Here is a 27,166-nt window from a genome sequence, read left to right on the forward strand (position 1 = left end):
GTGGTCTGATCACTTCTTTTCCTGAAAGATTGCAGGATTTACAGTGGTAGAGAGTCTTAGCATCCTTTGCAAGAAAACAACAAAGCTTTATCAGCAGTAAGAAATTCCAGATCCACTCACTTCCATTCTTGTCCTAGAGGAATTTTTCAGACTGTGCTTTCTGAGCCTATGATAAAAGCGAAACTGAAATCCAAGGCAACAGGCTTCCTCATCTAAAATCCTGGCATGTTCCCATTCAACAGGATCCTGGAAACTTGTAGATCCCAAGTTTAGAAGTCAGAGGATTTCAGCCATGGCCCCCAAGCAAAATCTTTTCGGAAACTCAGAACTGCAACCTGCCGTGTCTATGCTGGCTTGGTCCTGAGTGGTGCAGAATCTGATTCTCCACTGCTCATAAGTAAAAAGACTCCAAGCAGTGATCCCAGCCTTGTCTTGTGAATAGAATCACCTATCTGCTCTCGAATTTTCTTGGATTCTCCAACTTTAGAACTATAACATATGAACAGTTTGACACCAGAGGAAAAGGCCGTTCTTAAACCACTGAAATATTTTTTTTTTCTGTCTTTCAGGCTCCACAAATGCAAGCTAGTCTTGCCTTTTTGCTGCAGTTGGAGAAGAAAGTGAATTTGAAATATGCTGTTATGCAATGCTGGGGAAATGGTGAAATAGGCCAAAGATTTATTCTTTCAAGACAGATTCTGTTTGCAACAGAGTCTAGTGTTCAGGCGGAGAAGGCAATGGCAACCCACTCCGGTACTCTTGCCTGGAAAATCCCATGGACGGAGGAGCCTGGTAGGCTGCAGTCCATGGGGTCACTAAGAGTCAGACACGACTGAGCGACTTCACTTTCACTTTTCACTTTCATGCATTGGAGAAGGAAATGGCAACCCACTCCAGTGTTTTTGCCTGGAGAATCCCAGGGACGGCGGACCCTGGTGGGCTGCCATCTATGGGGTCGCACAGAGTTGGACATGACTGAAGCGACTTAGCAGCAGCAGCAGCAGCTAACGTTCAGGAAAAGGACCTCCCCCAAGTCTTGAAAGAAACTAATTAATTTTCTATTTCTGCAGAGTTTAGATGATTTCCCACTGCTTACACTTTAGAATGTTTATTTTATGGGGGCTGAGGGATTAAAAGAGTGTGAACGAACAGATAACATTTTCCACGATGGAGTTTTCTCTTTGGTCTTTGAACTGAAAATAGACATGTATGTAGAAAACCAACCAGCATGTTTTCAGCACCAGATAAAACTCTCTGCTCTCTAGAAGTAGCTGTTCGTGGTGGGGTTGTTACCTGACACTAATTTCCTGGAAAATTGTAAATGCAACCAGAGCTTTATAAACATAACAAAGGAAAAATAACAGAGAAATATCAGGTCAATTATGAAATCTTCTGACCACTGGCAGGTTGTAAAATCCTTTGGAACAAAGTGCATTTTATATCCAGAATGACTTTTGAGTGTCAGTGACATTTACATCACTTACCTAAAAACTAATGGGTTTATGCTAGTTTCTTCCACTGTTGAGTGAATCTCAATGGCCGTTAAGCTCCCGAAGGCCTATAGGGCAAGAGAAGTGACTCTTTAAGGTTGGGTGGTTGGCAAATGTTTTTCCATTTTTCCCACCCTTAAATTGGGCTGAAGAATGTTCTATGGCTTGTTTCCCCCCTCCCGGGAGTTCCTGACCCCTTCCTGTTTCCATTTTTTTTTTTTCCTACAATAATATAAAATTATATGAAAGTTAAGACAAAACCAAGAATTCAGGAACAAACAAGCAGTGATTGTCCTCTAAGCAGTATAAGTAAAATAGTAACCATAAATATCTTAAATGTCCCCCAGGCACATCCTGCAAAAGTGTTTTTGCCATCAGAGCCTGTACATTCTTGCACTGTACCCTCAGTGACCCTGCTTGTTAGCTGCTCTGCCCATAGTGTATCTTTATGTGCAGTTTGATTTGTTCCAAAACACTGTTGAATAACTAAAAAGCCTCCCCATGCAAAGACTGCCCCAAGAATAATTTTGCTTCGTGTTTCTAAAGTGTCACAGTCCCATTGTCATCCTCCCCACCCACCTCTCTGTCCCTGTTGTTTATCTGAGTGTCTGCTTCTCCAGATAGCCAATGAACTGATATCTCTGGTATATAAATCTATTTCAAGATTATGAGGGTTCACAGTCAACTCGTTCTCTGTATGAATGTGCCCAGTAAACAGCCTTTCTTTCAAAGGGAAGTCTTTCTTTCTTTTTCTTTTTTAAGGTTTATTTATGTATTTTTGGTTATGCTGGGTCTTCAGTGCTGCTCACAGGCTTTCTCTAGTGGTGGCAAGCGGAGGCTGCTCTTTGTGGCTGCTCTTCATTGCAGTGATCGGGCTTCTCATTTTTGTAGCTTCTCTTGTTGCAGAGCTCAGGTTCTGGATGCACAGGCCTCGGTAGCTGTGGCGCACGGGCTTAGCTGCTCCACATCATGTGGGATCTTTCCCGACCAGGGATCGAACTCACGTCCCCTGCCAGAGTCCAGCTTCAGCAGGTCCAGGGGTTCCCTCAGGAAGGATGGCGTCGGCGATGCGAAATGAGAAGACACAGCGAATCTTGGCATTTCCAAGTGTCTCCCAACTTTATTATTTTTAAGACAGCTTTTATATTTTTTGTGGTACATAGAAACAAATGTAAAGTATAGAGTCATACCAATTCAGCTTAGTGGGCATACCAATTTAGCTTAGTGGGCATATGAATTCAGCTTAATGGGCCTATCAATCCAGCTTAATGGGCCAGCAGTTTTGACCCTCATCGAAACCGTTTGCATGTCTTTAGTTACAAAAAGCCTCATTTTGCTTACATCATCTTCCGGCCTGGGAGCCTGCTAACATCTTGTGACTCTCCATTGATAAGGGTTGATCAGTCAGAACACTTTTGTATCAGGCACAGCAGGAAAGAATTCATCAATAGAAAGTTTCAAGGTAAAACCTGTTTTCGGTAATTTACTCTACGCCTTAAGCTTAACAGAAAAGAATGTGGTTCCATAAAGTCATAGAACAGCAAGCTGAAGGTCAGCTCTAAGTAAGAATCATCAGTTAAATCGACAATTGTCTTATTATTTGTATTAAAGCTAAACTTCTATTTATATAAATCTCTAACTATTATGCTTTCATTATATAGGCTAAATACATTAAGAGCAAAAACATAGTGAGGAAATATAAACTAAGTAACAGTTTTATAAAGCAATATTTCCTATATTTCCTAACAAATCTTTTTCCCTATGAAAGGTTTCTGTGCCCATTGGGGCTTTCTGTGTGGAGGCTCTCAATGCTGTTTATTGTTAAGGAGCAGTCATGCACATTAGCTCCAAAGACACAGGTATATTTATTAAACAAACCAATATGTTAGCAAGAGGAATTTGGATTAGTATACTCTATATCCTAGATAATTTTATTAGGGTGTTACCGTTCAGGGCCTTGTCAATTGACGTTTCAGATTGATCTATTTTAGAAGAGAATCAGGAAAAGGCCTTTTGTCTAAGTCACAGAAAATAAGAAGAGGTTTATTATAGCCAACATCGGAAAGACAGATACCATCTTTAAGGTGAGCGCTGAGGCAGCCTTCCGAGAATCCCTGAGGCCTGAGAAGCCGTGCTTGGATCAGTCCTCTTCCTCATGACCTTGCCATGGGTGGGATCTCGTGAGCTGGCTCCCGGCAGTTCCCTGCAATTGGCAGGTGGCTTCTCAACTGCTGGCCCACCAGGGAAGCCCCTTTGGAAGTGATTTTTAAGCAGTTCCCTTCTGCTTATTCTTTTCCTCTGCCATTTAATGTTGCCTTTTCTGGTTTTGAAAATGTTTTAGAAAAAGAATAATCTTTCAAACCTATACTCCAAGGACTTTAGGCCCGAGACTTCTTTCCTTACCCGCTTTCGCTAGGCAAGTCACCAATTGATTTAAAAAAAAAAAAAAGGAGGGACAAAAGCATCCTGAACACAGATATGGGAGAGCTTCACTTACACTGAAGGACGTGTGCTCCAGGAATTACTGGGAGCGCTGCAGTTCTCCCCTCATATGGGCTTGTTTTAACTCCTTGAGATGTCATAACTCATGTCCTGATGGATTTGTTTTCCTTCGTGCGCTAACCCTACTAGGATACTCTCCTGCTGAGTGATAAGCAGTCTCCACTGAGAAGAAAGGTCTTTGGCAGGTTAATTAATGGGCTTATCATCTCATGGTGATTCAAGGCATCCTCGGTTGGGAGAAGATGTTATTTTAGAAAAGAGCTAGTTACCTACCAACTCTTCTGAGGCCAAGGCATGACAGAAAAAAAAAAAAAATCACATGACCTTTGGCATGGTGGGATTTAGAAACCTCCCCAAGAAGGGTAGACCCTGATTTCTTATATTTCGGCCTCTGTAACCGAAATATAAGAAACTGTTAACAGACCAGAAATGTGAGAGCCCCGGTGACCCACCGTGGCACCCAGACATGTGGCCTCGCTCCCTCTCTGCTCAGCGTCCTAAAGAAACACCTGCAAAGGTTAAGACCCCGACCAGAAGGAGCCTCTGAAAGCTGACAGAGGAACACACTGTAGAGATTAACAAAAAGCAGGGGAGAGGTGACTGGGCACTCAGAAATGTAGCAGCAAGGCAATTAGCTGTTCATTTAGTTATTGCAGGCAGTTTCTTTACCATCTGAGCCACCTGAGAAGTCCCTAGGAAAGGCCGCATCCACATATTTGCGTGTTACTTTTGTGGCTCAGATGGTAAAGAATCTGCCTGCAATGCAGGAGACCCAGGTTCAATCCCTGGGTCAGGAAGATCCCCTGGAGATGGGAATGGCAACCCACTCCAATATTCGTGCCTGGAGAATGCCATGGACAGAGGAGCCTGGCGGACTACGGTCCATGGGGTCACAAAGAGCTGGACACGGCTGAGTGACTCAACTCTTTCACTTTTATATAAATGTGTATGTACAAGGGAGTAAAAAGTAAGTAGTAATAAGTGCCCTTTTAGGTTACAAACCTATAATCCATATCCACAAAAAAGTTGAGCATTGTTAGGTCACAAACCTATAATCCATATCCACAAAAAAGTTAAGCATTGTTAGGTTACAAACCTATAATCCATATCCACAAAAAAGTTGAGCATTGTTAGGTTACAAACCTATAATCCATATCCACAAAAAAGTTGAGCATTGTTGTGGGATAGTTTATCAGTGATTGGATCTTCACTGATTGCTTGAACTCTAATATAGCCATGGATAGAGAGTATCAAAAAAGCTCAGTGGGCGTGTGAAGTCGCTTCAATTGTCTCCAACTGTTTGCAACCCTATGGACTGTAGCCCACCAGGCTACTCTGTCCATGAGATTCTCCAGGCAAGAATACTGGAGTGGGTTGCTGTGCCATCCTCAGGCCATCGAACCCATGTCTCTTACATCTCCTGCATTAGCAAGCAGGCTCTTTACCACTAGCACCACCTGGAAAGCTAACAAAAGCCCTGATAGCTACACTTGAAACAAAGGAGAATGCTAGAATTCAGGAGTCTGAACTTGGATGGGGAAAACATACATGTTTCTTTGTATTCACTAACCTCTAACTGTACTGTAGCATTTCCGTCAATTGTGAATGCCAGCAGCAAACCACAGCTGTGTTCACAGTCCTTGTGTCTGTCTCAGTAGAAATCACTAATGTTCTACTATTACAATTTCTGCAGATATTCACAGTAGCATTTAGACCCCTCACAGCAGCACATTATCGAACAACATGACTGTGATTAATTGTGCCACTATCCTGTTATTTCATTTGTAAAGAGCTATATATATTGCTGTAGTCAAATTTGATTACCTTTTCAATATTTTAATAATTGCATTTCTATTGTTGATCTGCATTCTAATCATGTGGCATTTAAACATACTCTGAGACGAGATATACAGACTTCATCTGACTGTTCAAGGGATCCATGGCACCAAAAAACTGATGATCCCTGGGGACTGGATGAAATTCTGGGGCCTGGTCTGCCGCTCTGGGATGTGACTATGTCTGCATCTGTGCTCCGGGCCATCCCTAAGGGTCCGTGCTCCAAGGCTCCTGGTCTGTTTCTGAGATTCTTATTCAGGGAGTATTCAGGGAGTATCCCAGCAGCACCTGTCACCAGATCCCTCCCCAGTCTAACTTGGACAAGACCCAAGAAGCTCTGGAAACTGTAGAGTGCTCTGTCAGTGTACAACCTGGTTAGCAACCCCACCCCCTGGGCCAGCTCCTGAGCTTCTAACCTTTGCCTTTCTTTGGGTTCAAATTCCCCCACATGGCTTTAGATGCTGCCCCTGACAACCAAGGCTCCCAGTGACCTGGTCCTCCCACAGTGCACACAGCCTCAGCTTGTGGCCTACTTCTGGGGACTAGTGACTAAGGGTAAACAGTAATGCCACTTCCATGAAGTTGCAGGCTTTTCTGTGTGGTTTTCCTAAAACAGTGGTAATGGTAAGTGGTATTACTCAACTCAGTGGTGAGTGACCAAACTTCATTCTTGTATCACCGTTGTGCCTAGCATGATGCTTAACACCTGGAAGGTGCTAAGCAAGGACTTGTTGAAAGGATGAGTACACATTTCTTAGACAATCTGTCTCCTGGCCCGTGGTGGCCCACCTGTGTGTTTTGCATCACCCTGACAGCCCTCTCAATTCCTGATACCCCTTCAGAGCTAAGGAGTTAGTTTTGTTTTTTCATGGCATCTCTCTCCTCCCTTCCTCAGTTGTGGCTTCTCTAGGTTTCTAAGCTCCCCCAAGTTTAATCCTTAAACCATCTCAGGAACCACAGATCTCTTAGGAAGATTCACTGGACAATGAAGAAATATCTGAAGCTGATCAAATTCAGGATCTTTCATCCCAGACTCGTGTCTAATAATCCAGGATAGACTGAGTGCCTACCCAGGCGAGGCCTCACACTGCTGCTGCTGCTGCTAAGTCGCTTCAGTCTTGTGCAACTCTGTGCGACCCCATAGACGGCAGCCCACCAGGGTCTGCCGTCCCTGGGATTCTCCAGGCAAGAACACTGGAGTGGATTGCCATTTCCTTCTCCAATGCATGAAAGTTTCTCTTTAGTACCCCAGGTCTGTAAGCCTCCTGAAATGCTTTAAAAAAAAAAAAAAAAAATGCAAACTTTCAGATACATTGTCAATCACATTTCATCCCAAGGTTAGAAGGAGATTCAACCCTTGCCTTCTCTGTTTTTGTCAGGGCAGAGCTCAGAGGAGAGCAATGTAATTGCCCAGACTGAGTTTGAGGTTAGAGTGTTTATGTAACAAATCCTCTAAACTTAAATATTTCTCGTGGTGTGGTCAGGGCCGCAAACCTTTGCCCGGGCTCACCACGGTGAATGTCATCTGTTTACTCAAGCCTCTGTGGGCATCTCTGTTTATGTGAAAGGACCCTGCTAGTTTAAAGCCAGTTAATATGTTCAGTCATACATCATGTTGCTTACGTATTTTACAATAAGGATTGCAAAGACAATTTTTCAAAGCAATCAGACCGGTTAACATTTGTGTGTGCACTGATGAGCTGACATATTGAATAAATGTTCGCTTGGCAAAGTCTTACAATTAAGGAATTTTTCTTCCCCAGATAATTACATGAGCCCTGACAGTGTTCCTCCAAGCCAGCCTCCTGATTACCTTCCCCCTTGATAGAGACAACATGTACCAGACAAACAGCTGAGACAGACACCCCGAAGGGACTGGAAAGGCTCTCCTGGGGGCAGAACTAGCCAACTGCATGAGAAGTGATGCTTTCCAACTTCATCATGGAGCCAGGAGCCAAAAGATGTTTCAGGGGTCAGGGGAAAAGATGCTGAAGGACGCCCTCACCCCTTCCAAGACATTTTATACTGTGGCTTCATTACTGAGTTTGAGATGTGAATTCTCAGAATATCAGACATCCCCAAACTCAAATGTGAGTACAGAAAGGCATTGCAAAGCCTAATGTGAATTATCTTTCAATTATTCATGCCACCTAGATTGCCATTAGAACAGATAATTGAGCTAACTGTAAATACGTATAAACAGAAGTGACAGAAACAGAAACATCGACAACAAACTGCAGATGAACAGAAAAATCTACTTAAGTGCTAAATAATTAGGGAGGAGGGAAGCCAAGGGAGGTGGGAGGCCATAGTTGTGGAGTGATGAGTGATTTGGGGCTCGACTGGAGAGAGCCAGAGAGATGGGAGCTGGCTGAAAGGAGAGGGTTGGGACTTGGCAGAGAGGAAGGGGGAGTGGTGAGGGCTGAGGAGCTAACCTTGTACAGGGAAAGACAAGTCTGTGGTGGGTTCTGGTTTCTGACAAATCTGAGCTCAGCAAGGCAAAAGTGACAGATGGAGCCCCAGCCAACAGGGAAAAAAAGAAAGGACTCACTCTGTGAGATGTTTGAGGTCCTGCTGGAACCTCGGGACTCAGCACATGGAAATAACATTCCATCTGCAGCATTCCACCCCAGGACTGGCCCCCTTCTCTGCAGAGAGAGCTGGGGGTAAAAATGCTCTTAAAAGCAGTACTCTACTGTAGCGAGTTGCAGTTGATTTGGCAGCCAGAATGTGTTACCTGGCAAATGGTTTGGGGCTCCCTATTTTAAAAAATTCAGAGGGTTCGGAAATACCCTGGCGGTCCAGTGGTTACGACTGTGCACTTTCATTGCTGAAGGTGTAGTTTCAATCCCTGGTCAGGGAATTATCATCCCAAAATCCATGCAGCATCAAAACTAAATAGGGGCTTCCATAGTGGTCTAGTGGTTAAGCCTTTCCGATGCAGTGAAGGCAGGTTCGATTTCTGGTCAAGGAACTAAGATCGAGTATCCAGCCAGGCAATTAAGGCCTCACCTCAACTACTGAACCCAGGCGCCTCAACTAGAGAGAAGCCCAGGCACCGCAAAGAAAAGTCCTACATGCCACAACTAAGACCCAATGCAGACAAATAAATAAACAAAAGATTTTCTTTTAAAACTAAATAATAAAAATATTTAAAAACTTATAGAAGGTGGCTTGCAGAATTGGTCAATCAAAATACTTGAAAATTCGGGGGATTCAAAGCAGCTAGAGAGAACACACAGGTTTTAAGGATAAAAAAATGTGATGCTATCCCCCTAAAAGACCCCCACTCACTGCCATTAGGTGTCCCAGTGCACACACAGGAAGGTAAACAAGAGAGAAACTGTTCAAACCCTAATGAAGTCAGCAAGCCGCCTGAGAAGGAAAGCTCAAAATTAGCTAGCGATATTGATCATTCCTAAAGGAGGAAAATCAAGCAAGAAAAATTCTGTTCTAGCAGATTCTGAAACAGGAGCAGACACCTGGGCAAATGTCCTTCTTCCATTGCTGGCAGGTCCCAGGTCCCAGGCTAAGCCAGGTCAACTGTCCCATGAGGACGGAGAGTGAAGGAGACCAGCCCTGTGTGGAGGGTAAGGAACAATCTAGAAGAAGGGTCACAGCAACCTGGATAACAACAGGCACAGGAAATAAACGAGCAAAGACCAGGTCTATCTAAGTGCCAGAGACACTGTCTCCAATGTGTGTAAAAAAGACAGTAACTTTAGCATGGAGTTTTGTCACTAGCTCACACAGCCACCAACCTCTCCACACCAGGGCTTTCCCCTCAATGTCCCCAAAGTGGGCAGTTGTCCTAGAAGGCAAAGCTTTCTCTCTACCCTGTGGCCGGCACCCCCACATGGAGGTTGCAAGTGCAGGGGATCCTTGTTTGTGCAAACCCACCGATTCCACATGAACTCCAAATAGACATCACAGGTGCTGACACTGGTCCTAGACCTGAGTGATGGGATCAAAACAGAAATTAATGGCAAAACTGGTGATATTTCTTCCCAGATATTTTTAGGAGAATCCTGTTTAAAATCCTGTAGTCTTACAGAATTGTCTCTGAATCTCTGTACCTTGAGATGAATAGCATCTTTTATCTGATATTCAATTAAACTTCAGAAACGTTTTTCTGTGTTAAGTACTTACCTGTGCTCAATACCAAACCAGGCTCTAGACAAATGCAACAAGGATGGATAAAGACTTTACATAGCACAGGTAGGCAAATCCATGGCAGAAATGTCATGCACAACAAAAGGATTCCTGATCATTATTACTGTTAGTGATGTTTCTATTTCTGCTGTCAAAAATCCAGAAGCAGCTAAACTCAAACCATCAGATCGATAAATGGACTGTAGCCTACCAGACTCCTCTGTTCATGGAATTCTCCAGGCAAAAATATTGAAATGGATTGCCATTCCCTCCTCCAGGAAATCTTCCCAACCTAGGGATCGAACCTGAGTCTCTTGCACTGCAGGCAGATTCTTTACCGTCTGAGCCACCAGGGAAGCCTCAAAATAGTAATTAGTAAGAGTTTATTGTGCACTTAAGAGCAGTTCACAAGCTGGGAGCTTTCAAACCAACAGTGGAATGAAGATCAGAGGTATGTGTTATATAGCACAGCTCATGAGATGAACATTTGGAGGCTGTTTAATTTTTTGCAATGGTTGGTTGTAGCATTGAAGTTTTTCCTAATGTTTCAGGGTTGGTTAAAAACGATTATCTTATGTCAATTTTGGAAAATAGTGTAAGTTTCACTTATGATTTTCAAAGGCATTTACAAGAAATGACCCAAACTAATGTCACTTGTGTTGTAAGAAAAGCTTAATTAGTTTCACTTACATGGCTTAACTGGTTTTATCTACTCAGGGAACTTTCAAGTCTAGCCTCTATTTTATATTTTACTTTATCACTGCTCAGGAGCCAATAGGAGTAGCTGCTCAAAATTCTTTTCCATTGAATGAATGAATGAACCAATTCATTATCAACATGGACATGACAATTGCCTAATGGCGGCAAGAAACAGTGAGAAAAACCCTGAGTCAGCTTCATTGGGAAAATTGCAGACTTGCCCTCAAAGTCAGTAGAAAATGGCAGTGAAGTTTGGACACATTCACCTCACCGTGTCTGAGGCATGTTCAGGGGTCAACAATAATGCAAAGTAAATGATTCACAAAGTTAGAAGAATAAGACTTTTCCTTAAAGACCTTTCGTATTTGCTTAAATACAGCTGACCTTTGAACCACATGGGTTTGAACTGTATGGGTCCACTTACATGTAGATTTTTTTTCAGTAGTAAATACTACAGTACTACCTGCTCAGAGGCTAGTGGAATCCTTAGATGCAGAACAATATATCTGAAGGGTGAATTGCAAATTATGTGGGAATTTTTTCTGCCCAGGAGGTTCGCACCCTGAGTCCCTGCTCCATTGTTCAAGGGTCAACTGTACTGTATGTAGGTTGAGATCTGCAAGCCTGAGGGACAGAATCCAATAATGTGCTGGGGTCTGAATAGTGGGAAAAGGGAACGGGAGCAAGCCCTGCAAAGGGTCTACCTGCTCTGGGGTCCCCACAGAAGTTGCCAGGAGCTATGAGTGCCGTTGTCACCAGGGTCTACGAGGGCTACAAAACTCCCACACGTGGAGCCAAGCCCTGAGGAAAGAGTCCTACCTGCTCCTCATATTTAAAAAAAATTTTTTTAATTAATTCATCTATTTATTTATTTGCCGCACTGAGTGGCTTGTGGGATCTTAGTTCCCGGAAAGAGATTCAACCTATGCCCCCTGCAGTGGAAGAGTGCAGTACTAACCACTGGACAGCCAGGGAATTCCCTGAGGTCTCACCTTTTAAATGTGAAGCCCACAGACTAGGACCAATGGAAATGCCAGGACTGGACCTTCAGAAAAGCTGATGATGCCCTCCCCTGAGGCAGCCACTCTAGAACGATCTCGTCCTCATCTGTCATCCATGGCTCCCTTAGAAAAGGAATGGAGAGAAATGCACTCTCTGGTGGGCTTTATGAATGAATTGAATCCAGTGTCACTTTGTCACCCATCTGCTGAGGGGGTTTCCGTTTTCACTGGTTAGGGCTACACAGGTCGATAGAGATGCCTCGGAATGGTCAGAGTTACAGCTGTGTCCCCAGAGACTCGGCCCCCCACCCACACACTGAGTCATCGCAGGCAGAAAAAGTGCTTTGAACTGAGCAAAAGAACAAAGCTCTGCCGTGACATTTCTGAGGCAACAGGAATTTGAGGAGCCATCAGCTTGCAGTTTGGCCAAGACAGCTCTTAGGTGCCGTGAGCAATGAAAGCTAGGGTTTCCTAACAACTCTGATCTGTGTAGTCAAAGCTATGGTTTTTCCATAGTCACGTTATGGATGTGAGAATTGGACCATAAAGAAGGCTGAGCACCGAAGAACTGATCCTGTCGAACTGTGGTGCTGGAGAAGACTCTTGAGAGTCCCTTGGACTGCAAGGAGATCAAGCCAATCAATCCTAAAGGAAATCAACCCTGACTATTCGCTGGAAGGACTGATGCTGAAGCTGAAGCTCCAAAACTTTGGCCACCTGATGCAAAGAGCCAACTCATTGGAAATGACCCTGATGCTAGGAAAGGTTGAAGGCAGGAGGAGAAGGGGGCAACAGAGGATGAGATGGTTGGATGGCATCACTGACTCAAAGGACATGAGTTTGAGCAAATTCCAGAAGACAGTGAAGCACAGGGAAGCCTGGCGTGCTGCAGTCCGTGGGGTAGCAGAGTCAGACACGATTTAGTGATTGGACAACAACAGCTGCTTTCTCGGATTCCAGATTACCTGCTGGTCTGAACTGTCATCTTTAATTCACTTGCAGCCTTTGGGTGGCCAAGGAGTAACTGTGGACAGAAGTTGGTGTTCTTGCTCCCCTCCAACCTCCACTGGAGTCAGGATCTTAAAGTGTCCCTTCCTTCCACCTGCTCAGAACTGTGCCCTTGGCATGGCTCCAGTCTCCTAGGCTCAAAGCCCCTCCCCAGGCCCAGCATCTCTCTATAAAACTTCTAGGTAAGGAGGGCCAGTTCTTCTAGCCTGTCTTTCAAACATCACTCAAGAACAGAGAGACTCTACCCTTGGAATACAACCATAGGTTCATTCTAATAATGCTGAATTTTAAATATAGTTTTTCATAACAATCCAATTACTTCTTAACTTTGTGTTATCAAATGAAAAATATACTGTCAAGAATATCCTTGCCATTCTAAGCTACAATTGGAATTGTTTTGTTTGGTTTTTAATCATTGCAATGAAATTTACTCTGTGCAGTTGCAGTGTATCTCCTTTTTTAAATCTACTTATTTCCAGAACAAAAAAGAATCCATCATAAAGTTAAATATAGAATTATCGTATGACTCAGAGATTCCATCCCTAGGTTTAGGTATATGCCCAAAGAATTGAAATCAGGGACTCAAACATGTACACCACATTCATAGCAAATAGGTGGAAACAACTCAACAAATAAATGGATAAACAAAGTGCAGAATATACAAACAAATGGACAAAATTCTGAAACATGCTATAATAAGGATGGATTTTAAAAACAACATGCGGAGTGAAATAAGCCAGATATAATAGAATGATAGTGTATGATTCCACTTGTATAAATACACAGAATAGGCAAAAGTGGGTTGGAGATTAACAGGAAGTGAATGTCACTCAGTCATGTCCAACCCCATGGACTACAGCCTGCCAGGCTCCTCTGTCCATGGAATTCTCCAGGCCAGAATACTGGAGTGGGCTGCCATTCCCTTCCCCAAGGGATCTTCCCAACCCAGGGATTGAACCCAGGTCTCCTGCATTGCGGGCAGATTCTTTGCCATCTGAGCCACCAGGAAAGCCCAAGAATACTTGAATGGATAGCTCCTCTTTTCTCCAGGGGATCTTCCTGACCCAGGAGTTGAACCGGGGTCTCCAGCATTGCAGGTGGATTCTTTACCAGCTGAGCTACCAGGGAAGCTCAGTAACTTTATTGGTACAAAGTTTCTGTTTGACTGATGAGAATGCTTGGAATTAGTGATGATGATGACCCAACACTGGGCATGTAATTAATACCATTGAATTGTACGCTTTAAAGCTGTTAACGTAATGAATGTGTATTTTTAGCACAAAATTTTTTTTAAATCAGGCTTTATTAGTATGACAGCTTTTGGCTACTAGAGCAATTATACATCTTAGTTTTCAGTGACTTTAGAACTTTGCCAACATGACCAGTGTAACCAGTACACACTAGAGAAATGCCCTTCTCGGTCACGTGGGTCCGGAAGGAGCTGCAGAGCTGGAGAAGCCTGGCCTGGCATCCAGCTCTCTGCTTCCTGCCTCTGTGACCTTGCAAGTCACTTATGCCTGTTCCCACATAGTTGCCCCGCGGCATGTGGGATCTCACGTGAAAGTGAAAGTGTTATTTGCTCAGTCCCATCTGACTCTTTAAAGTGTACAATTCAATGGGATGGAATGGAGAGGCAGGAGGAGACCAGGCTGGGTCATTCTCAGGGACCCCTTGGCCTGAGCCCCTGGAAGCCTCTGCGAATCACAGCTGTGGACAAATGGACCGAGTGTCCCTTTTGTTGTGAGAATTCTGTTTGCTCTGATCACTGGCACTCTGTCGGTTTATGCACCTGGGACACATCACCAGTTCTGCCAGTTCAAGCAGCTTAAACTTCGTTTCCTTCAGCTCTCAGCCTCCTAGCAACCTTCTCACTCCAGACCCCAGCGACATACAGGGAGGTGTCCGAAATGGCCACTGGGATACTTTTGGTCTTGATCAACATCCACTTTGAAGGTGTCGGGCCTGATATGAAACTGTTCCACGGAGGAAGGGAGCCTGTGGGCAGAGGAACAACACATCTCACATAAACAGACCCTTCAGCCTCGGCAGCTTTGGATTCCTAGGGGCTCAGCGGGTGGCAGGGGTTTGGTTACAAGATGTAAAGAGTTAACTTGAACAGTTGGGCGGCCACCGAGTCCTGGCTGCTTTCCTCTGTGTGAGTCGCCATTGCTGGTTGGGGGCTGTTATTTTCTTCTGTGTGTCGTAGAGGATTCGGCCCTTTCCTGGGAAGAGAGAGCACATTCCTTGTTTCCCTTGATCACTGCTTTGGCCTCGCGAGGCGGGGCACTGCAGATGGGGGCCCAGAGTGCCAGAAGCATCCTGGAGAGGAGGTGGGTAGTGGCTGGAAGCAGGAATACACACTGTAAAGACCAGACCCCTCAAGAGTTTGGGGCTCCCCTCTAGCCCTCACGGCAGAGCAAGTACAACTCAGGGACAGGGAGCAGAAAGCATCCGCAGCCTGAAAATGAATGACGTGTTCCTAGGGAAAGATGACCCCAAATAACGCCATCCTCCCCTAATAGCTGAAGGGGAAGAGAACTTGTGAGGGAGAGGCTTTAAAAAAAAAAAAAAATTATGGGAGTATAGTTGCTTTACAACGTTATTTTAGTTTCTGCTGTACAACAAAGTAATTCAGCTCTAGGTATACATATGTCCCCTCTTTTTTGGATTTCCTTCCCATTTAGGTCACCACAGAGCACTGAGTAGAGTTCCCTGTGCTATAGAGTAGGTCTAATTAGTTATCAATTTTATACACACTAGTGTATATATATGTCAATCCCAATCTCCCAATTCATCCCACCACCACCCCCACCTTTCTCCCTTGGTATCCATACATTTGTACTCTATTTCTGTGTCCCTATTTCTGCTTTGCAAATAAGATCATCTGAACCATTTTTTCTAGATTCCACATATATGCGTTAACATACGATATTTGTTTTTCTCTTACTTCACTCTCTAGTATGTCTAGTATAACAATCTCTAGGTCCATCCACCTCTCTGCAAATGGTACAATTTCAGAGAAATTGTGAGATTTTTTAAGTCATAACTCTATGCTAGGAACCCTGGAAGTTTATCTTCCCAATTCAAAATATTTTTCTCTGACTCAAAAGTATGTTAACAAACCTAACATGAACCACTAGAGCCGATGTGCTGTGAAATGAGAATCTGATACAGCTGGAGTGAATAAGCAAACAAACAACAGCAAAAAAAAAAAAAAAAAATCCCATAGAACTTAATTTTTTTAAATATGTATATAATTTTTTCAATGGAAATTAATGATTGTTTAATGGGTGCAGAATGTCAGTTTGGGAAGATGACAAAAATCTCTGGAGATGTAGGTGGTGGTGGTTGCAAAGCAGTGTAATTGTACTTAATGCCACAGAACTCTAGACATACAAAAGGTTAAAATGGTAAATTTCATGTTATATATATTCTGCCATGGACTTCCCAAATGGCTCAGTCATAAAGAATCCATCTGCCAATGCAGGAGACACTGGAGACTCGTGTTCGATCCCTGGGTTGGGAAGATCCCCGGAGAAGGAAATAGCGACCCATTCCAGTATTCTTGCCTGGGAAATCCCATGGACAGAGGAGCCTGACGGGCTATAATCCACAGGGATGCAAAAGAGTTAGACACAACTTAGCAACTAAACAACCACAACAAATACTTTGCCAAACTGAAAACAACTGTGATGTACTTTCATTCATTTGGTACAAATGTGTCTTCTCACTTACATCCATTTAATCTCTGGGGTTTAGGTAAGCTCTGGTTATGATGACCAGATTCTACTCTAACTACTTATGTGACTTTAAACAAGTCCTCTCACCTTTCTGGTCTTCGGCTGCCTCACTTGTAGTAGGAGAAATTTGCAAAGAATTGCCTGTTTCAATGCCGATAGCCGAGGATTAGTGTTTCTTGCGGGCGTGCCATGTACCAGGCTCTCTGCTACACATTTTATCAGCATGACCTCATTTAATCCTCACAAGGATCCCATGAGACTGGTATAATTAGCCTCATGAGAGAGCGAGAGAGGACTCAGAGGCTTAGAAGTTTCCATGACTTGTCCTCATACAGCAAGCGAGTGGGTAGAGTGGGATTTGGGCTTAGGTCTGTGGGACCCCCACGCTCAGGTTCTCAGCTGCTATTCAGTCCTGCAACAGGGAAGGATGTCAGAGCCAAATCACCACGGAACTTTCTCCCTGGAAAAACTATTAGCTTGGAAAATAAGACCCAAACAGGAGCCTGTTCTGCTGTGCTTTCCTACTCTACTGGTGACGATGTCACAGCCCCCTCAAGACTGGAGAGCTGCAGGACGGGCAAGCTGGCCAGCCTGCTGGCTCCTGCAAAGGCAGGTCTTCACAGTAAAGTTTCATTATTTTGCCCTGAAGTAATTAAATCTGCCCAAATTAGATGCATCTTATTTCAACATAATTAAAACACATATGAGAAAACAAAGAGTTGGTTGCCTACGAATCAGGGCCCTGAAGCAGACACCAGCTAACTCTCAGCTGGGCAATGAAGAGTCACTGGCCTTCAAATATTCTCTGTTTTAACCATCATCTTTTCTGTCCCTTTTACCACAGCACTGATTAGGGCTCTTAGCAAGAAGCACATGGGGCATGTCTGTGTATTACCAGTGACCCTCGGACAGAGGAGCAGGAAAAAAAAGCAAGAAAATACAGCAAAAGTACAAGTGAACATTGGCTGTCCATGGGGTGTTGCCCAACCATGGCGTATTTGCATTTGTTGACTAAAATCATTGCAAATCAACTTAGAGATTATATAAAAACAACAACAACAAATCACTGGAACATCCGTATGATGACAGTATGTAGACACTGAGTCAGATTTCCAGCAGAGCAAATCACTGTCCAAATTAATGGATGAAGCTTTGGAAGTTGAAGCCAAGTTGAGCAATCATCCTTGTGGACATGGAGACAGATCTGAAAACAGTCATGAGATCCTTAAACAAGAAGCAACCAAAAACACAACAAACAGCCTGCGGAAAGAGTCGTAAGGATACAGTACAGAAGCAGCTCAGGTGCAAACAGCAGGAATCTAAACCCAAGTGTGCCTTTCTCCACAACACCACAGGGACTAAAGCTCCTTACCAGAGCTCAGTGAAGGCTTCCCCAGTGGCTCAGTTGTAAAGAATCCATCTGCAATGCATGAGATGCGCAGGAGACACGAGTTTGATCCTTAGGTCGGGAAGATCCCCTGGAGAAGGAAATGGCAACCCACTCCAGTATTCTTGCCTAGTACATCTCATGCACAGAGAAGCCTGGCAGGCTACAGACCAAGAGGTTGGAAAGAGTTGGATACGACTAAGCAACTCCACAGCAATGAAGGTCTCAGTGAAGAGGAACTGAAGGCTGTAATTAGAACTCCACTGATCAGCATTTGTACTGTTATATTTATTTGTGATTCAGACACTAAACATACACACACATCCTTCCCACTTCTTATTATTCAAATATTCTCTTTTTTTTCTATAAAGTCCATAATTCTAGGCCCTTTGGTATATCTTTATATAGAAATTTCTACACTAGATTGGATACCAATTACCAATAACCCAAATCTGTTACTTGGTGTGGGTAGAACCCAGTAAGCAGCACTGTATTGGTTATGGTCACATAAATTAATCCAAACCTTCATGACTTAAAGCAACAATTATGCATTATTTCTCCCAGTTTCTGTGGGTCAGACACGTGCGTCATGGAGGAACACAGACTTATCTTGCTCTACAAGGACTGGGGCCTCAGCTGGAAGGCTTTTGGTTGAAAGCTGGAGTCATCTGAGGGTTTTTTTCACTTGCATATGTGATAATGAATGCTGGCTGCCAGCTGAGGGCCTGAAACTGAGGCTGTCGGTTAGAACCTCCCCACATGGTCTCTCCATGTGGACTGGCCTTCCTCACAATATAGCAGCTGGGATTCAGACAAGCATCCAACAAGAAAGAACCAAACAGAAGCTGTGTCTGTGTTATGACCTAGCCTGGAAGTCACACAGCTTTGCTTCCACTGTACTCCATTGACCACGATGGTCACAAGCTGTCAGCCAAACCCAAGGGGAGAGAACACAGACACACGTCTCAATGGGATGGATGTCAGCCACACAGTAAGAGGGGCAGACAGAGTGGGATACGTACGTAGGGGGTGGCCATCTTTGGAGGATACGATCTGCCCATACAGAATTCTGTTTCAAGCTAATTTCTGTAGTACAGTGCTCTAGGGTATAAGCATGTGTTCATTTCATGAGCGAGAGAGTCTTAGGTGGGTTCTAACAGATAACTGGGGAATACTTGGTGTTTGGTGACATAGTGGGTGATAGGATTAGAAAGGTATGTTAGGGCCAAATTTCAGAAAGTCCTAAATGACATATTAAAACTGTGGTCTTGGGACTTCCCTGGTTGTCCAGGGATTGAAAATCTGCCTTCTAATGCAGGGGCCGTGGGTTCAATCTCTGGTCAGGGAACTAAGATCCCACATACCTTGGGGCACCTAAGCCCCCACCACAACTGGAAAGCCTGTGCCTCGAAACTAGAGAGAAGCCCACAGCCCACAATGAAGAGCCTGAGCATCACAGAGAAGGATCCATGTGCTGCAACTGAGCCCCGGGGCCTGCTGCTCGGTCATTAAGTCGTGTCCAACTCTCTGCAACCCCATGGACTGTAGCCTGCCAGGCTCCTCTATCCATGGGGATTCTCCAGGTAAGAATTCTGGAGTAGGTTGCCATGCCCTCCTCCAGGGGATCTTCCCAACCCAGGGATCGATCCTATGTCTCTCGAATTGGCAGGTAGATTCTTTACCGCTGAGTCACCAGGGAAGCCAAACTGAGACCCAACACAGCCAAAATTAATCAATATTTCAAAAATAAATAAATAAAATGAAAGCGTGGTCTTTATTGCAGGGTCTCCATGGACGCACAGATGTATTTTCAGCAAAGATTTCCCTTAAGGCCCTGGAGAGAATGGATTAGAGAACAGGAGAGGCAAGACCAATTGGGAGCTAATTAAAGTGGTCCAAGTGAAGTATATCAGGAGGTTGGACAATGACATTTACCTGCATCTTTGAGCCACCAGCCTGTACCATCTGTCCATTTTATTCCTCTCTAATTACAAATTCAGGGAGGACCTCAAATAGTTTCAGCATCTATAAAAATTTTAATAGATTATAGGTCTTATAGGCATACATTTGATATATTTGCAAACATTCACATACAGCATAAAGCAGGTTGCCTTAAAATTACATTTCACTTCTTACATGACTGTGAACTTCTATAAAGCCTTGATTTTGCTTATAAACCCCCATAAACTTCCTCCTACACCTTCTTCCTGGACTTATTTTTACTGTCTTACTTAAATATATTACTCAGGTCCCTCTGTCTTCCTCTCCTGACTTTGCTTAACCCTTAACATAAACCAAAATCAATGAGCAAACCATGTCCCTGTTTCTCTTTGTTGTTGTTCAATCACTCAGTCAAGTCTGACTCTTTGTGACCCCGTGGGCTGCAGCACGCCAGGCTTCCCTGTCCTTCATCATCTCTCGGAGTTTGCTCAAACTCATATCCATTGAGTCAGTGATGCCATCCAACTATCTCATCCTCTGTCATCCCCTTCTCCTGCCTTCAATCTTCCCCAGCATCAGGGTCTTTTCCGATGAGTCGGCTCTTTGCATCAGGTGGCCAAGGGATTGGAGCTTCAGCCTAAGCATCAGTCTCTCCAGTGAATATTTAGGATTGACTGATTTGATAATGATAGCTGAACTATGATCAGGACTTCTAGGTAATCTGTGGGATAGGGGAGGGATAGGAGCACACCACAGACATCTCTAAGAATCTGATGAAAATTCACAGGGAGTGGGGGCATCCCCAAGTGAACTTGTCTCATGAGATGGGAAGTAGCTTTAGCCTACTGGTCTGAATCAATAGGCGCCTGTGAATCAGCTGGCAGTCATCACCTGGATGAGGTCAGAGTGCTCATGGGAACTCTGGCCCCTGAAATGAGGGCTCTGTCTGACTTGAGGCTCTTCCTCATCTCTTTGAACTTCAGTGTCTCAGATGAAAATGGTAATGAAGACACTTACCCGCTGGAAGCAGTGTCCTGACATGCTGACCATCTGCTTGGAAATCTGTGTTCACTTATGAGCACCATCAAGGCAAATATAACCTGTCCCCTCAGCCAGCTCTGCCAAGGTTGCTTGTACAATGATGACTGGTAGTTTGGTTTACTGTTCAATTGCTTTATTTAAACTCAAATCTAGTTATATAAACACACCTCAGCACAATTTATAGGCTGGCGATTCTTCCTAGCATAGCTGGCTTGTTTTTCTTCTTGAAACAAACTCTTGAGTCTAGACTTTGTCAGGTTGATCCATGAGTGTAGGGACTGTTTATACCAAAACTGTATACACATTCCAGACACGTGCCTTGTTCCTGATCTGACATAAAGATGATGAGCCTTTGACTTGTAAAGAGACACTCAAGAAATCGTTTGAAGTGCAAACTCTTATCTGTTACTAAAAAGAGACATAAAGGGTTCCTCAAAACTTGCTTTGCTGTGTTAGAAGAGGCAGGCGTTAGGGAGACAGTAACCTCAGATCAATATGAGAGAGGACTTTCTTATGATACAGACTCTTCCACAATAAGAGGGGCAGAGAATCTCTGACTAGTGACTTTCTTCATAGGGAAAATGCTTAAACAGAACTGATTAGGACTTCACTGATGGTCCAGTGGTTAGGAATCCACCTGCCAATGCAAGGGACACGAGTCCATCCCTGGTCGGGGAACTAAGATCCCACATGTCACAGGGCAACTAAGCCTGTGCATCAAACTACTGAGCCCATGAGCTGCAACTACTGAAGCCCACATACCCTAGAGCTTTTACTCACGACAAGAGAGCCCACCACAACTAGAGAGTAGGCCCCACTCACTGCAACTAGAGAAAGCCCTGGCAGAGCAACGAAGACCCTGTACACTGCATCAAAGGCCCAGCACAGACAAAAATAAATAAATAACTGATTGACCATACCGAAGTCCATGGAGTCGCAGAGAGTTGGACACAACTGAGCAACTGAACTGAACTGAACTGACCGTCTTCAAGAAATGATAGGAAAGGGTTCAATCAACCAGATGGATTTGGGAGTATCTTTCCATCCAAATATCCAATTAAGATTTCTCCATAAGCCTAAGAGGATGAGGATAGGATTGTGCTAATGACTCAGTCCTACAAACAGATCTTTACAAACAGTGCACATGGAGATCTTGCTGTGGACAACGTGTGGGGGTGAGGATATGGGTGCACGTATGCAGTGCAGTGCTGGGTGTTTTAGGCCAAGAGTGTAGTCCAAAGCTCACATTTCCCAGCTTTCAAAATACAGATAAGTTGTGATCAGTAAGTCAGTATCTGGTAGTTTCTCCTTTCTAGGGCTGAGAAAACAAACCTGGAAATAGCAGTTTACTTTGCCAGCCTGTCGGAGACATCAGATTGTAGGGAGGGCGATTCCAGTGAAGGCCAGACTTCAAACAGTGAGCGGGGAAAGAAAGGTCTTGGTCCTTCAGAAGTGAAGACCTTCACTGCGTGCTGACTGTCTGACTAGTGCTAAGGTGCACGAGATGGAAGTCAGTCCCTGAAGGTCAATGTTGATGGTACAGATTCATGACAGATAAGCCTGAAGGTCATTAGTTGGTCTCTTTTAGAACCTCCTGTGGATCAGCACATGAAGACTGATAAAGTTCAGAATTTGTGTCTTCTCATATAAAGGGCAACATACACATATATGTGTGTATATATGAATATGTATATATAAATGTATGTGCATGCATATATGAATGAGTATAAATGCACATATGTGAATGTGTACATATATATGAAAAGGTATCATATAATGTATATATATTTACATTAAAATTAATTTCTTCCTCTTGCACTACCAGAGACTAAAAGCACAGAAATGGAATTGTGTTCTCATTACTTCCTTCTGTTTATTGTCAACTCACCTCCTGGTACATGGTGGACAGATTTTGCTTTTGCCTGCTCAGTATCCAATCCCCTATTTCTAGAAACAATACCTTCTTTTCCTTTAGGAAACCAGATAACTCTACTCTTGGTTAATTCTGGAGGGACAAACCCCATCTGCAGGTCCAAGTATGAGCTAGTGACCCAAGTCTGCTAGTTACTAGGATTGGAAATGTGACCTAAATTAGGCTTTTGATAGTCAATTCTAAGACTTTGGGAAGTGGGGTTTCTGAAGGAACAAAATAAAGTATTAGTTTTTCCACTGAGCTTGCCAAATTGGTAGGAAGCAAGCCTGGAGCTGCCAGGGTATCACCTAGAGACTGACATCTTGAGAATGAAGCCAACAGAAAAGAAAGGAGAATAAAAGAGACAGAGACCATATCTTGGTGGCATCCTGGATTCAATCATGACTAAAAGAAAGTGAAAGTGAAGTTGCTCAGTCATATCAGACTCTTTGTGACCCCATGGACTGTAGCCCACCAGGCTCCTCCATCCATAGGATTTTCCAGGCAAGAGTACTGGATTGGGTTACCATTTCCTTCTCCAGGGATCTTCCCGACCCAGGGATTGAACCTGGGTCTCCCACATTGTAAGCAGACGTTTTACCATCTGAGCCCCCAGGGAAGTCCATCGTGACTAAAGCTGTTCAGTTACTGAGCCAATAAAAACACTCTTTACATTACACCAATGTGAGTTGAATTTCTATCACTTGCCATCTGAAGAAACTTAATAAATCAGAGTGAAAGTCAAACTGCAATGGCACCCTATGAGGAGTTCAGGTCTACCCACCAGCCCCACCCTAAATGGTGTGTGCTGTGGTGTCTGGTTGGGCTGCCTTGAACAGGCCTAATGAGAAAGGTTCAACTTGGTGATAATGTTGAAACTTTCCGATTCACATCTTAAACCTTTATTGTCTGAGCTTCAGAAATAATATTGCATTTTTTAAAGTATTATTTGCTTTTCCATAAGGAAGGCTCATGAATCACTGGGACTTGGGTCTGTGTGATGACTGTGGAAATATAAGTGGTTCAGCAAGTGACTCCCAATGCATCCTTGAGGATTAACGTTTTATAAGGAGCATTGAGATATAGTAATCTTTAAAACTATGCTCATTTTAACCTGAGTTTTTGCATTTGCTGTAGCAAAGCAGGTTTGTGTGATTTCACAGGAATGGTTTTGGGGCCTGAGCTATCCATTTCTTTATCCTATGCTAGCTCATGTTCTTTGTTCTCAATTTATGAATAAGTATGGAAAACAAGAAAATTATCTCATGCTAAGGTCTAAGGGAAGCAGTTGGCTATACTGAACACTGGGAGATTGGTTTCCTCGGAGGCATTGTAGAGTTTCCAAGTTCACTTTACTAAATATAACTATTTAATTTGCATCCAATTAGAGAAAAGAGCTGGGTAGAACCTGGAGCCTGGGATATTAATTCATTAATGCAAAGATCTGAGTGGGAGGTTATGCACAGCCATCACCCAGATGAATGCATTTAAACTGCTTTAATCTGCAAATTGGAGCCAGTGCTCTGTAGTTTGCTCTGAAAGTTTGCAAATGTTTCCTTTACAACATATTTCCTACAATACTCAGGATGACAGGCTAATGCAGTCCCATTTTGTAGAAGCATGCTTTTTTTCTTTTTTGCCACATCACGCAGCTTGTGGGATCTTAGTTCCCTGATTAGGGATTGAACCCCGCCCTCAGCAGTGAGAGCACGGAGTCTTAACCACTGGTCCACCAAGCAGTTCCCTAGACATATGCTTTTGAAGCAGAGGAGTGATGTGATCACTTTTATGTTTCTGAAATTGTTTTGATGCTGCTCAGAGGATGGGCTAGAGGACAGCAGATGGGGGAAGAAGGGCAGTTTTATGATAGTACAGTGAAAACAAGACAGGCAGGTGGCCCAGGAGAGTTGGAAACTTCACTTAGTAGGGTGCTGTTAGGGGTTTGAATAGCACCCCTCCTCCCCAAAAAAGACATTATCTACCCAGACCTGTGAATGTAACCTTATTTGGAGAAAGGGTCTCTGCAGATGGGTTAAGGATCTCAAATGACATCATCCTGGATTAGCCAGGTGTATCTGTCTATTTGGCATCCATTCATCACAAGGCAAATGACATTAACTATATTTTCTTATTTTCTGCTTTCTTGATGGTCTGGTATTTGGAGGCCTTATAGACCCAGGAGAGACTGCCCTCCCTCCTAGACAAAGCTAATTTCTAAAGATGATGATTACCTGCTCAGGACACACCTTTCTTAGGCAAACCAGCCAATCCTGGTCTATACTCCCAACCACCTCCTTATTGGACTCTCACACACCAACCAAATGCTTTTGACCAATCTATCTCGTCACTCAGCTCCCTAAATAAAAATCCTACTACAGGTACAATGAGAGTTGTCCTTAAATCCAAAGTGGAGTGTCCTGTCTGCTGTAGTAGAAATGTTCTAGAATTCTCACTGTTCAGCCCAGTAGTCATTAACCACCTTGGCTATCATACACTTGAGATGTGGTTAGCACAACTAAGAAACTGAATTTTAAACTTCATTTAAATTTAAATAACAGTACATGGCTCATGGCTACTGTGTTGAAAAACGTATATCTGTGGCATGCTAGAAAAGAAACAGCTAGAAGGGAATAAGACACACTGGTGAGAGGGCCATGTGAAGAAAGAGGCAGAAAATGGGGTTACATTGCCACAACCAGCGTTCTGGGATCCACCAAAAGCAGGAAGAACCTTTAGAGGGAGTATGTCCTACCAACACCTCGATTTCAGACTTCTGCCCTCCAGAACTATGAGACAATAAACTTCTGTTTTCTTAAGCTACCAAGTGTATAGTGATTTGTTACAACAGCCACAGGAAACTAACACAGCATCCTACCAAGAAGCATTTCTAAAAATTATATCTTGTTTTTTCTTGCCTTAAAAGAGGGTTGCTATCACCAGTTTTAGAGACTAAAAATCACCAGTGTACAGAAGTTCAATCTTATTGTACAAGGAAAAGTTTCTCCCACTGAGCTAGAAGAAGATATAATAAAACTTCTTTGGAGGGAGGAAGAGAAGTAGCTTTAAAATTCACTGTCTTCAGGGCTTCCCTGGTGGCTCAGTGTTGGAAGAATCCGCCTGTCAATGCAGGAGACATGGATTCGATCCCTAGTCTAGGAGGATTCCATATGCTGTGGAGCAGCTAAGCCTGTGTGCCACAACTGTGGAGCCTGTGCTCTAGAGCCCGGAACCTCAACTATGGAGCCCATGGGCCACAGCTACTGAAGCCCAAGCTCAGTACAGCCTGTGCTCTGCAACAAGAAAAGCCACCGCAGTGAGAAGCCCAAGAACCACAACTAGAGAGCAGCCCCTGCTCACTGCAACTAGAAAAAGCCTGCACAGCAATGAAGACCCCCACAGCCAAAAATAAACAAATAAATAAAAATTTTAAAGTGACTCGTCTTTAGGATTAGTAAGGCGTGGGGACACAGTTATTAGGAAAAATAAGAGGGTTAGGGATGGTGGACAATGTGAGAGTCCAGCTGAGGCTTAAAAATCTTTTTCAGCAGTAATAATACCTAAAATTCACTGAGCTGCTACTTTGTGCTAAGCATTATGCTAATCACTTTTTGGCATTATCTCATTCCATCCTTCCACTAATCTTATGAGGCCTATTATTGTCATCGTGTTACAGCTGAGAAGCATGAGGTGATACCTGAATATCCTGTTGAATCGATTTTTCAGCCGTGTGGCTCAGGAAGGTGTATGAATGAAAATAGGTAGAAGGTAGGACTGATTCACCGCTGTGCAGCTGCTGGTTGGGAGGAAGGAAAGGACAAGGAAGTAAAAAACTTAAGGGTTTATTCATTTACTCAACAAATTGCATAAACTTGTTCAAAATTGAAAAAAATAATTCAAAGGACATCTCAGGAGATCTAGAATGGTGCTGTTCATTGATCTTTCAGCTGTGATGCAAATATTCTAGAATTCTCACTGTTTAATCCAGTAGCCATTAGCCACCTCTGCTATTGTGCACTTGAGATGTGGTTAGCACGACTAAGAAACTGAATTTTAAACTTTATTGAAATTTGAATAACCGTATGTGGCTCATGGCTACTGCATTGAATAGCATAGATCTGTGGCATGCTGGAAAAGAAACAGCTAGAAGGGAGCTGGAGAGATGGGTAGAGGGAGGGACCAGAGGGGTTGTCAGCAGATTTGATGGGCATGTGGAGTGAGGGAGCTGAAAGGACCTGGGAGAGTGGGGTCAGAGAGAGAGATACTGGCTTTTGAGATTTCAGAGGGGCATTGAGCCTTCATGTGGTTGCCAAACTCCAAACTGCATCCAGGGAGATCACAGAGCTTAAGAGACACAGAGGTGACGATCTTGACTTTAGAGGATGTGAAAGACGTGATGGGTTTGGGTGTGGAATGGGCTGTCCACACTCAGTGGAAATCATCCAGTATGGTGATCCAAA

The 27,166-nt window shown here is 43.6% G+C and overlaps 1 protein-coding gene across 29 annotated transcripts in view; it reads left to right on the forward strand.

Annotated features, from left to right (window-relative positions):
* The window catches only part of MTHFD1L (methylenetetrahydrofolate dehydrogenase (NADP+ dependent) 1 like), a 253,716-nt gene that overhangs the window by 184,476 nt on the left and 42,074 nt on the right, over positions 1-27,166 (forward strand). For 12 of the 29 annotated variants that reach the window (XR_014065475.1, XR_014065483.1, XR_014065485.1 and 9 more), the window contains one exon: positions 570-2,221. The exons of 5 other annotated variants lie outside the window; for them this stretch is intronic. The gene's annotated coding sequence lies outside the window, so the exon portion shown is untranslated. Of the gene's footprint in view, positions 1-569; positions 2,222-6,987; positions 7,570-7,591; positions 7,946-17,272; positions 19,576-27,166 lie in introns of those variants that run through there. 12 more of the 29 variants (XR_014065474.1, XR_014065481.1, XR_014065468.1 and 9 more) reach the window with 8 other exon arrangements.

The sequence above is a fragment of the Giraffa tippelskirchi genome, chromosome 9, assembly GCF_054371585.1.
Source record: "Giraffa tippelskirchi isolate mGirTip1 chromosome 9, T2T-mGirTip1v1.2.pri, whole genome shotgun sequence".
In the NCBI taxonomy this organism is placed as follows: Eukaryota; Metazoa; Chordata; class Mammalia; order Artiodactyla; family Giraffidae; genus Giraffa; species Giraffa tippelskirchi.